Genomic DNA, 12,158 nt, shown 5'->3' with positions numbered 1-12,158 from the left:
CTAATGCTGCCTGGCGTTGTCACCTGCAGAGCAAGGGATCAGCCACCTCTCCATCCACGAGTCCTTGCCCAGGCTGAAACATGGTCTCAGGGGCTAAATAAATCCATTCAGGCACTAAATTCTTTTCAGATCAGAGGCCCTGACACCTCTCCCGATCTGGACCTACAAAGCAAAGCCGACTTCGCGGCATATTCAGGAAGGCTGTGTTTAGCCCGGGGTGCTCGCACCCCAACATGCTCCTCCGGAGGGTGGAGGTGCCCCTCTGCCTCTTTCTCCAATGTCAGCAGCCGCGTTAACCCCTCACACTCAAAATTCCCAACATTGGCTAAAAACTGTAAGATTTTAAAAAAATAACAACAAATGAGGTACTGCTATCATTTTCCACTCAGGCTTCTGAACCATCGCATTTTTAAGCATTTTTTCCCTTTTATATGCTTGAAGGCTACAGCCCACCAAGGAGAAAAAGCAGGTCAGACCTGTGCAACAGTGAGGTGCCGCAAAGGACACCCGCAAGAGGAGACCCTGGGCACCACCACTGCCCGTCTGCAGGCAGCTGCCAGGCTCAGCGCCCTCCTTGCCAACGAAGGTGTCGCCTGCGCTCGCAAAACTAAAACTAGAAGAAAGCGAGCTTCAGCCAGCCCATCCACAGCTCCAAGCCCGCCTGCTTTTTCCAGCTTTCTCAGCTGGTCTAAAAAAAGGATCTCACATCCCCTTCCCAAGCCATGCCGCGTTTACAACCTCAGACTACCCCAGCTCACGCCGCGAGGATCTGCAACGTCAGCTAGTGCAGATGGTCATACCATGTCGGGAGGAGCCAGCGGCTCATGGCACGTAAGTTCTTATGGCAAATAAGTTCTTAATACAGGTCGGCTCAGCCAAATTAGCCAACTTGCAATGAAAGTCCATCACCGGAGAAAGCTGCGCCTGTATTAAAGAGCAGTTTTCACCAGTGTACGTGGGCTCACCAGAAATCACTTCTGCCGGTCAAACCAGCTGGTGTATCCATCTCCACACCGCAAAACCAGCCGGAGCCCCGGCAGCCCCGCAGCTGTTACCAAGGGGGAGCGCAGCACGCTGGGTACAACGGATCCAACCCGGGCTGCACCAGCGTTTCTGCTCCCAGATGCCAGGCCAGCAGCCGTGGAGGGCTCATCGGGGAGAGGAGCTGGGCCACCAACACGTGCTCGGAGGAAAACGGGCCTTTTTACACTGCTACAGCCACTCCGATCTGCGCAAAGGGAAAACTTAAACAACAGTAAATTACAGAGTTTCCACTACCTGGGGGAAATTATAACCACAACTACTGAACAGTCAAGGATTTTATTGCCTAATATTTTAACAGAGGATCCTGGAGAGCACATATTAAATGGAACCTCTCCCTCGGAGAAAATGAACAAATTGCATTGCTAACCCTCACAAATCATGGAAGAGGTTTGACCAATAGGAAACAATATGAAATACCCAGCCCAAAATATCTCTTTATTGCAAAACTTGTTTATTCTCTTTATCTCTTTCCTGCTCTGTCTCTTTTTTTCTTTCTTTTTTCTTTACTTGCAGTCTCTAGGATGGAGAAAATAGCATATTCAGCTGAGGCGAAAGTTTGCAGACCTCAAAAGAATTTATAGGAACAGAACATACCCACAAAGAGCAACTTGCGCCCACACAGCAGCCTCATTTGGAGAATTTCTCTGGTTCCGATAAAATATTTAGCTCACAGCTGCTAACAGAGCTAGAGCAACCGAAGTACTACAACACGCATGACGAGCATGACTTAGTAATACAGCATAAATTTATAACAAGAAAATAACATGAGAATCGTAGATAGCTTGCCCTTTCTACACAAACTCTCACACAGCTGCATTTAAAGCTAAATATGATTTCCAGCTAGCATTTCCCCCCTGAATTGTGAATACCACGATGGACAGAGAGTGCCGAGGTGTGTTCAACACAGGAGCAGAGTAAGGCGGCCTGCAAGGCAGCTACACGAGGAACCAGCTATATCCGCTATCAATAATCTGCTCTGTGTGGGAGGGAGAACTATGCTAGTCAGAATTTACATTTTGGCAACTTCTCCTGACTCAAACATTAAAAAGAACTAAGGCACCAAAAAAAAAAAAAAAAAAAGTATTGCTGTGAAAGGACATCAGTGGTTGCATTTGCAAGGTACCCTCCGCTTTCAATTACTGAGCTAAGGGGAAAGGCTGCCAGTAGCTTAATAGGATGCTTTTTTTTCCTTCTTCAGGAAAATATTAGGAACACCCACCCAATTTCATAACAGTGGTGAAAAGATAATGCTGAAACAAATACAGAAATTGGAAAGAGAAGCGCTCTTTCCAAAAGTCAAATCTGAAAGTGTCTGCCTGACGTGAGAGGGCTCTAAGACACACAGCCCTGGACCACCATCCGCACGTGGACAATCCCATTTACAATACCAAAAATGCAGCATGCTAAATCTTCACAGTTTAGCCACAGACAACATTACCATGACTACAAAAGTATAGCCTGGAATTCAGGTAATTCTCCAAGGAATTCTTGCTGCTGCTGCTGCAAAAAATGGGTAATAAGTTTTTGCACAAGAGCTGTACACTGAGTCCTCATATATGAACACTGCAAACAGGCCCTGATACAAAATCCAGTCCATTTAGAAAAGCTATTCATCTTTTCGCTTTAGCATACCTTAGAGATATGGTCCATGACAAGAAAGATTTATTTGGTTTTTTTAAGACCACTGGAAGAGTCATGTCACCACATCCTCGGATCCGCACAGGCTGCTTGCCGAGTACCTCTGGCAAAGAAGCTCCAACACTTTCCTTCAGTAAAGCTGAAACCAGGAGAGGCTGAAAGGCGTCGCCAATCAGAACCGGCACTGAGCTTCCAAAAATCACACCAGACCCCACCAGTTACGGCAAACCTTTATCGCGTGCCTCTCTCCCTCCCACCACGTCCTCCTGCCCTGGCGGAAAGCTTCTCACTCAGGGCGCACACTTAACGATTCATCAGGCAGAAGAAGTATGCACAAGGATGGATAAAAACCTTTCCCTTGCCAACGCCGGAGCTGTAACATCCCCTGGCCGTGCCGGCTTTGTAGACTCAATGAGGGCTACAAACAGGGTGAGGCATAACAAGAGGAATCAATAATGTTTCTGTGCCACGGGGGTGTCTCTGATCAGCACTCAAATGATGTATGTTTAGTAATGGAACAATTTTAAGCTGAAAGAAGATGCAATCTGGGAAGGCGGCTTCTCTCTTATGAGCCCACTTGAAAATGCCTTAGAGCTCATCGAAACTGCTCACTACAGCACAGAACAAAAGCCCCTAAGCCCCGCGCAGCCGACATGGCATCTCTCTTCCCTGCCTGCTTCCATAAAACCGAGGTGTAACAACTTCATCAGAAAAATAAAGAGCATCCGACCCCAGGCTAACCTGTAGCATGGTGATGGGAACACGTTTCTAGAGATGAGAGAGGGGTTCAAATTCCTTCGGGCCTTGGACCTACATCTCCCACATCTGCTTTGTCTTTGTGTCTGTATCACCGACCTCCTCTTCTCTTTGTCTTTGTTTTTTAAAACACAAACCTTTTCTTTTGGGCTGAAAAGAGGGAAAAAAACCCTAAAAAACCTTCAGAGGTGCTCTCTGCCATATCACTGGAAGGCAATGTACTTGTATTCAGTGGCCATAAATGCTCTGCAGACTCATCCTCTTTAATTTCTCTGTCTTTTAAGTGCGCACTATCCACCTGGTTCAAGAGAACAGACATTTCTGGAGCGTGACTGAGAAAAAAATTTGGCATGAAGAAGAGTGTTCTGAGCCATCTATCAACAAGACTTTTTGCCTCTCCACTCCCCATAAAACTCCCTCTCAAGCTTGACACCCCCAGGCCCATTAATCCACCAACTTCATGACCCAAAACTGATTTACGGCCCCACACATGGGTCAGATCACAGCCCAGGTCCCCGTAAAAGGATCAGGCTCTGGAAAATGACTTCTCACTTGCAGCTTGGCCAGCAAGGGCTGAGCGCTGGCGAAGAGCCCAAAGGATGAAATGCTTGCTGGGGTTGTTAAATCTCACAGCACTTTTCACCAGGACCATCTAAGCCGTGAACTTGGGCTCTTCTACCCCGACGGCTGTGTCAGCGTGGCCTCTGTCACTGCCATGGTGTCCCCAAAGATGAAATCTTCCCTCTCTGCTTTGTCCCTCTGCTTCTGTTGACAGTTCCCATCTCTCCACATTGGGAGCAGCTCTTCCACAGGGAAGACCATCGTCACTCAATGCCCACTTCTTGGGTATCACCGCAATATGACACACGGCCAGAGTGACAAAAAATGGAAGAAAACATCCTAAGGAACGCTTTCCTCTTTTCCGATTAGTTTCTCTCAGTGGGGTACATCACAAGAAGGGTTCTTCAAATAGCTAGCCTGATTCTGGCAAACATAAGCACATCAACAAGCTTGTCTTGGTTGTACAATCTATGGGTGCATGCTCTGCCTGGTCCACTAGGAAACACCTCTTTTCCCATCCCCACCTCCTGTATCTTGAGGATATCTTGGACTCAGCACAGGCAGCTGGGGGGACCTTGGGGATTCATCTCCTGGTAAAGCATCTCTAATCCAGATTCCTCAATGCTCCAGGCTATCCCCTACCCCTTAACATCTGCAGAGCTCATGTGATTTCCCCGGTTTCTAGGGCTGACAGCATTTCAGCAATAAACGTACCTGAGGATAAGGGCACTACAACAGCCTCAGTTTATAAACCAGTACCTTCGAGCTGATGGACTGAACGGAAAGCTGAACATGCGAGTTCTGCTCTGCTCCATCACTGCTCTGCCTTCAAGGAGCACCCACAGTAAAACTCTGAACATTAGGATTTGCCAGAACAAAACAAAGTAACAGGCAGCTCCATCTCTGAATAGCATCTCCTAAACCAAAAGTGGTATTTTATTATGAAGCTGCAAGAATCTGTGAGCAATGTGATGTTGCTACTGCTTCTCTTCTCTGAGGAGAAACATGTCTGTTTTCTTATTTATGAGTTTTTCTTCTAACTTTTAGACTTTTTCCTTGATAGTTACCTTGTCTTGATATTTTTCTTTTTCAGAATTAAGGAGAAAATGGAAACGAAAGCTTACAAGGAAGAAAAAGTTTCTGCAGTGAGTTCTCTTATGTATCGAGCTAGTCATCAAAGAATGTCTTCCACAAAATGCCCCACAATTTGTAGCGATACGTTCACGCTGCATGCAAACATCGTACCGGCTTTGCTGCATTCACACGCTGGTGCCTTTGCACCACTCGGATGATGTGAAGCAATCATAAGTCTATGTCCATCTGTGCCAAGTTTATAAACACTCTTCCCCACTGGAGTGTCTCAAAGCTGGATGAACAAATATGAGAACTACACTAAAATAGCCAGCAGCAGGTGTGACTGCAGGAGGCTGTGGGAACAGCAAGAGGGATATAATCAACAGAGCTCGAATCAGAAAGCAAGCTACAGGAGGTGATACTTTGCAGACTTCTGCCCCAACACACTCTCACCCCACAGCACCAAGAAAAGAGATATGCCTTGTAGAAATGTGCAAAGCAGGAGCGTAATATGGATTTATACGGCTGGAATCCAACCGGCATGGCACAAATTGAGAACTGTGGGCTTGCGCACGTGCCAGGATCCAGAGTACAGTCTCTGCAGTGATCCTGCTCTCACAAGTTAAAACTCGTTCTGCTGCATCTTCCCTCCACATGACATGCGTACCGGGCTTATCCACTTCTTCGTTTGCACAGACGCACTTGCTTTCTAGCCTGCTCTTGGGAAGGACCAGGAGAAGGAATACAGGTATTAGGGTGTGCTAACGGCTCTCATCTGTATGCTTCCAAGATCAAGAGATCCTCCAATTTCACTTTAGATGCATAACATTCCATCCACGCATAAACACACTCTTCAGTCCTTCTGGATACAGAGCAAGGCTTGGATGCTTGACCCGGGTGGAGCTGCAGAAAGGTCACCTCTGGCAGGGGGAGGCTCAGGAGCAGCTGCCAGAGCGAGGGAGGAAACCACCACCCCCCTCGATGGCATCCAGCCCGGGGCGTTGCAAAGAGCCTCCCCTGCCCTGCCTGGACTCGCACCCACGCACCAGCGTCTCCATTGGGGTCCCATCAAGAGTGGGTACGGCAAACAGCCCAGCCGGGCACTGGGGACGTCCCGTGACCCAGACCGATCCCACACCTGATGAAAAACCTGCACTGCTCGTCTCACCCAGACGTGGGGCAGGAGCACCCCTAAAGCCAGGTACGGCACCGCTGCCCTGCCTGCGTCTTGCTAAGACAGACACATTCCAGTCTCTTTGTCTTTCTGGCTCTTCAACGCTGATGATCAGATTTGGGAGGTGGGATGCTGCATGACCAGAGGCAGGAACCTGATTTTTTTATTTATTTTTTTTAAAAATAAGCTTATAACTTGCAGCAAAGAAGATAATAGGCCGACTGGGTGCCTAAATTAACTGCTGCTGAGAAAGGCAATAGAGCTCCAAGTCTGCAGGGTAAGATGGCAGCCTGCGAAGGCTCAAGCAGTCCAGATCATATGAGAACCTCATTTAACACAGCGTTTCACCGCAGGTGTATTTTCTGCAAAGCAAACTTTGAGCTTATTAAGTCTCTTCATTTTCATCGTACGCCTGCCTCTTGCACAGCTCACCTCTGCCCTTCCTCTCATTCCCTTCGCCCCCCATCAGCCTCCAGGAAGCTACAGGACACCCCTGTCTCTTGGCGGATGCCCTTCCTGCACCCCAAACCAGCAAAAAGTCCTCATTTGGCCCAAAGCAACACATTTCAGCTGACCATTGCTTTCATCGGAAAAAAACAGATGTGGCAAGGAGAAGATGCTCCCAAACACCTTCCTTTCGTCCCATCCATCACGTAGAATCTGTCGCATTAGACCAGATAACATTCTCATTAAACATCCAAATCCAGCGAATCCCACTTTTTACAGGTAGGTTTTGCCGTCTGCCTGAACTTGCCTTTATCCTTTGGAGTTGCCTACGTACACGCTTCACCAGCATTACTGGGAGAAAGCTCTGGCCCTGTCACATGCTGGATCTGATGCACTTTGGTGGCCAACCTCACCTTGTCACTGAATTGTTTAGGCTTGCCAAGATGAACGACCGTTTGAGCCCTGTACGTACAGTCCCGCTGGATGCAGGCAAAGCAAACTGTGGGTCTACTCCCATGAACCAGCCAGAAACGCTTAGCGCTGTCCCACTGTATAATTTAATATCCTTAATTCATTCCTCGTTGAAAGGAAAAAAAAATACACACACAACCAACGCCGCCATAAAACACGGCTAAAAAGCACTTCCGACACATCAAATAACACTGCTGTGAAAATCCAAGGAAGAGGCACTGGCAGAGGCAGGGAAGTTTGTGAAGCTACAGGAGGCGGACTCCTCCCGACACCTCCATCCGCTCGAGGAACGCGCCGTACCCTGCCTCCCAAACACAAGCCTGCCATAAATGGTGCTGGTATCTCTGCAACGGCAAGACAAGCTTTAATGCTGCAACTAAAAGGATGAGAGAGCACTGCCTAAGTCTGGCAGGCTCCTAAAGAGAGAGCGAGCTTTTTATCATAAATGTTTCTTAAGTTATTTGGGGACAAGAAACACAAATCAAGAGAGAAGTTGCAGCTAGAACAGCCCCTGAATTAATGTTTTTCCTTCTAATCTGCTCTACGTGGTTTCTGACTGTGCTGTCTGTTGCAGTTTGCTCATGCTTTATAAAATACAGAAAGAAATATGCAGAGAAATCACAAGACAATGATTATTACTGAATTACTGGCTCTCTTCACAAGCTAGCTGTACCAGGAATTGCCAAACAACCCCCAGACAAACATACTTTCAACCCGTTAAACAACTATAACATACATATAAATGTATTTATCGTGACTGAATTGCATTTTTCATCAAAACCTGTAAGTGACACAGAGCCAACCTTTCAGTAGCTTCAGGTTACGTCCATACTTATTCCCCAAAATGAGAAAGTTGGGAATCATTTGGTCGCAGCGTTCATGCAGCCGGAGACGCAGCACAGGAGTCGCTTTGCCGGCATTATTTGTACCGGAGCAAAGTTATCCAGAAACCACCACCCAGCCCCAAACTGCTCCCATCCCTTCACAAATATGCCACAACTCCCCGGTCTCGACTTTTTGTCTCGAAACAACAGTCTGAAAAGCCAGAAGCCTCTTCGCAGGAGCACAAAAGAACAGCAAATCCCCCCCTTCCCGGCTGCGCGGGGCAGGCGCGGGGCAGCTCTTACCTCTCCCTCGGAGGGCAGATGGAGACCCGGGGGGTGCTGGAGGCTGGGGGGGAAGATGCAGCGCCGTTTTCGGAGCAGCACCAGGCCTGGCCTCTCTGCTCATGAGCTGCCCCTGTCAGATTTTCCAACGGCAGAATTGCAGCCAAGTCCCTGCCCATGCCTGAAGAATTTCCTGAACAGCATTCCCCTTCTTTCTCTAACTGCTTTGAAACCACACTGTCTGTACTTCAATAAGGCTTTGTCAGGCCAAGTTACAGCTACTGGGCTGGCTCCAGATAGCAATTGAAAACACATGTGTTTTGCATTAAAAGCCCCCTTCTCCGCGCACACATTCAGACACAGACACCCCCGGCTGCTCTCAGCCCTGGAGCCTGCATGTCTTGTGCCTTTGCAGCTGTAAAGCTAGCCATTTCTGTTAAAAAAGAATAAAAGGATCACGTTGGTGGGGATTTTCTTTGGGAAGAGGGGAGAAAAGGGGGTGGGAAAGACCCCATTCCTGCAGATAACACCTCGCCCTGCCCCGTAATGTTTTGCTGGTATCAGCGGTCCTGGGTGCCCAGGTTAACAGGCAGCTTCTCCAAACCCCAACGAGCAAGGCAGCACAGGAATTACAATTCCAGTTCACCACTACTCTCCTCTTACCTTTGCCTCTGTCTGTTCTAAAAATTGTGAGAAAAGAAAGCATATTTTTAGCATCTCCAGACTCAGTTCACCACATCAGAACTGTATCCTAATCTTGACACATGCTCCTGTATCTGCTTATACTAAAAATAATACAACTATTTTTGAGTACTTTCATCCCTCTCTGCTTTCCAGCTGTCCTAAGCCTTAAAAATATTTCAGGTACCTTGCATCCCCTTTGAAAGAGCATTACCGTTGCTCTGGTGTTGGCTTCAGGAAAAGAAATAGAAGATATAATGTTATACCTTTAATCAGAACGGGTCCCAGTTCTTAATATCTGTAATCATTTCCAGACGGCACCATGGGTCGAGGCAGCGACGGTGGGCTTGGCAGCTCGCGATGCCCCGCGCCTGGCATGTGCCCGGGAAGCGGAGACGGAGTAGATGTGGAAACGCACATGGATGTCCCCCTTATTCCACCACGGCTAAGTCCCACCAAAGATGAAACACAGCAGCAGAGTTGTCAAGGTAACAATATAGAAAAGAGACAGTTTAAAGAGAGAGAGTTATATTTTTCCCTCTTAATGTTCCTTTTCAAAACGGTGCACTCCACTTCTACCGAGTTATTCTGTTTTGTGATTTACAGAGGTGCGGCGTCCAGATGAAGTGTTTACAAGAGACAAATGCAGCTGGGGATTGGAAATAATCGAGAGCTTTATGTACGGTTGGATCCAGAGCTCGCTGAAGGCAGTAGGAAGCCTGTTGCCTTCCACAGGCTGTGGATTAGGTCCGTAGCGAGGACTCATTTATCCCAGGAAGGTGAGATCTGCCTTCAATACACCAGCAATGAGATCTTACAAAACCCCCATGGGTTGTCCGTACGGAAAGCCTGTAGTACTTCACAGAATTGTAGAATGGTTAGAGTTGGAAGGGACCTTAAAGACCACCCAGTGCCACCCCTTGCCCTGGGCAGGGACACCTCCCACCAGCCCAGGCTGCTCCAAGCCCCGTCCAACCTGGCCTTGAACCCCTCCAGGGATGGGGCAGCCACAGCTGCTCTGGGCAACTTGTTCCCATGTCTCACCACCCTCACAGTGAAGAATTTCTTCTTAATATCTAATCTAAATCTTCCCTCTCAGTTTAAAACTATTAACCCTCATCCTATCACTACACTCCATCCATCCAAGCTGTCTGGAGAGCTTCTGGGGTAACACCATGTGTGGCTTTCACCGAAACTCTGCCCTGCTACCAAAAATGCCCTTTCCTTAACTCCTGCAGGGAGCCTCCCGTCGGTCAGGAGTATTGCCCACACGCCCTGGCAATGCGCACAGGCCACATTCTGGCAACCTGGACCAGCACCCCAGCGGCACGGACTCCAGTGGGGATGCACGTGTAGTAAGATGCTATTTTGCAGAAGATGATCTGAAACCACACGCTCATTCTGCCTCAGTTTTCAAGACTGTAAGGCAAGCGAAAGGCACGCACGCAAGCCGCAGACATACAACCACTGGTGATAGCACTTCAGATTTATTTGCACAGCTTGTGAGGAGTCAGTTTGTGCCAGAACAGAAACCACAGACTTTTGGATCGCAAATCAGGAGAGCTATCGACGCAGCTAGAAGAGAGTCCCCTAAACTGGCTATAACGGCAACCATAATACTCTTTGGGTTGGCAAACAGTAACGGCTGAAACCAATGGCGCCTAAAAGCTTTGGAGTCTCTTAGCATAAATAAAACGAAACAGAAAAAATATGAACTGCAGATTCACATAATTAGATTTTTCAGTTGTACAAGATGATCGGGCATCTGCAGAGCCGTTTGCAAGATGATAGTAGTCCTTGCCTTCTGTCTTAAATTTGCCCATGGCCTTTAGTCAGCAAACCAGTCACGTGTGGTGACAGGCCGTAACTTCAGTGGGTCGAGGTGTGTTTTGAGTTAAGCACATGCTTCAGTGCTTTGCGGTCCGGGACTTCTTATGGCAGCCTGGCTCGGGCAGGACCAATAGTCAAACCATTCACCACACGGCAGCATGGTACTTTGAAATTATTCAGTTCTTTACACAAATATGGTAAATCAGCGGGTTTCAAATTTTTCTCGGTGTGTGGACCCCTAAATATTTGCCAAAGATGGTGCATATGCCTGTAACAATTTCACAGAGGGAGAGTTCTAGGTACCTTTCACAAAACTCTCTTTTTCTGTCATTTTTTTACAGTTCCCTCGGGAATAGTCCACAGGCTTCCCATACGTCTATGGACCACAGGCTGGAAACTCCTGCTGGAGATAACTTAATCCCTTATTAAAAATGTAAATGATCTCTTCTGTTTATGTGCCATACTTTCTATCTCCAGAATATTTATGCGAGCTAGCAGCGTGCTGGCAGGTAGAGACATGGGGAGGTGACAGCATTAATACTGCATTTTTTTCCATTGGCATAATTAGTAGGCCAAGTCTATAAATATTTACATTAAATCTGTCAGGCATCACATCAACTTCACTGATAACTTAAGGCTGTCTTACTGTAAACTGCATTAACGCCTAACTATTTTGTCATCAAGTAACACATAAAATGCTCCTTCAAGCTAAGCCACTTTAACTAGGTTGTTTTTATCTCTCTCTCATTTGGGTACGGGGTTTAAAGATGCTTCAAGCATCAGAACTGTGGCTCGGGGACTGTTCTATTTTTCTGTTATTGAGCTATCACTTGTATTAGTGCCAGTGCTACCAAAAATATATGAACCTTGCAAGCGTAAAACTTAAGTTGATGTCGACATAACTATCTGCGTAACTGCCATTATTTCTCAGTACTGGCAGGGTTATGAGGACTCAAAAAACCTCCAAGAGCTCTTTGGGAAGATAAAAACAAATTAACCCCCCCCCAAAGCTCCAGTATCTTTGCAGCCGGAGACTGCAACATGTAGGGACTTCCATTTTGTGCGGGAGATCCGTTCCACCTGGATCCATGAATTTCTAACACCAGGAAATACGTGAGACCTACAAAAGGTAGGAAGGAAAGTTCCTTCTCTACCGTTTACACCTGTCCTGCATTTTGGCATCCAGCATTTTCTAGAAGCAGCTGAAAATTATTTAGTATTTACTGTTGACTTCGCAATATTCATAACTAATTCCGTTTAACTGATAGTATCTATTTGCATACAAAACGAAAGTTGGGATTTTCATGCTGTGCAGATTTCCAGGGACTCGCTCAAACATTCCCCAAACATTCCTAAGAAAATCAGGGCAAAGCAAA

At 47.1% G+C, this 12,158-nt stretch overlaps 1 protein-coding gene across 6 annotated transcripts in view; it reads right to left on the bottom strand.

Annotated features, from left to right (window-relative positions):
• The window catches only part of SGCD (sarcoglycan delta), a 354,617-nt gene that overhangs the window by 140,383 nt on the left and 202,076 nt on the right, over positions 1-12,158 (bottom strand). Inside the window, exon 1 of one of the 6 annotated variants that reach the window (XM_063348883.1) lies at positions 8,293-8,405. The exons of the other annotated variants lie outside the window; for them this stretch is intronic. The gene's annotated coding sequence lies outside the window, so the exon portion shown is untranslated. Of the gene's footprint in view, positions 1-8,292; positions 8,406-12,158 lie in introns of those variants that run through there. 6 annotated transcript variants of the gene reach the window in all.

Source organism: Chroicocephalus ridibundus, chromosome 11, assembly GCF_963924245.1.
Source record: "Chroicocephalus ridibundus chromosome 11, bChrRid1.1, whole genome shotgun sequence".
NCBI classification, from domain to species: Eukaryota; Metazoa; Chordata; class Aves; order Charadriiformes; family Laridae; genus Chroicocephalus; species Chroicocephalus ridibundus.
The sequence above is the reverse complement of the archived record's forward strand: the minus strand, read 5'-3'. Positions and strand labels throughout refer to the sequence as shown.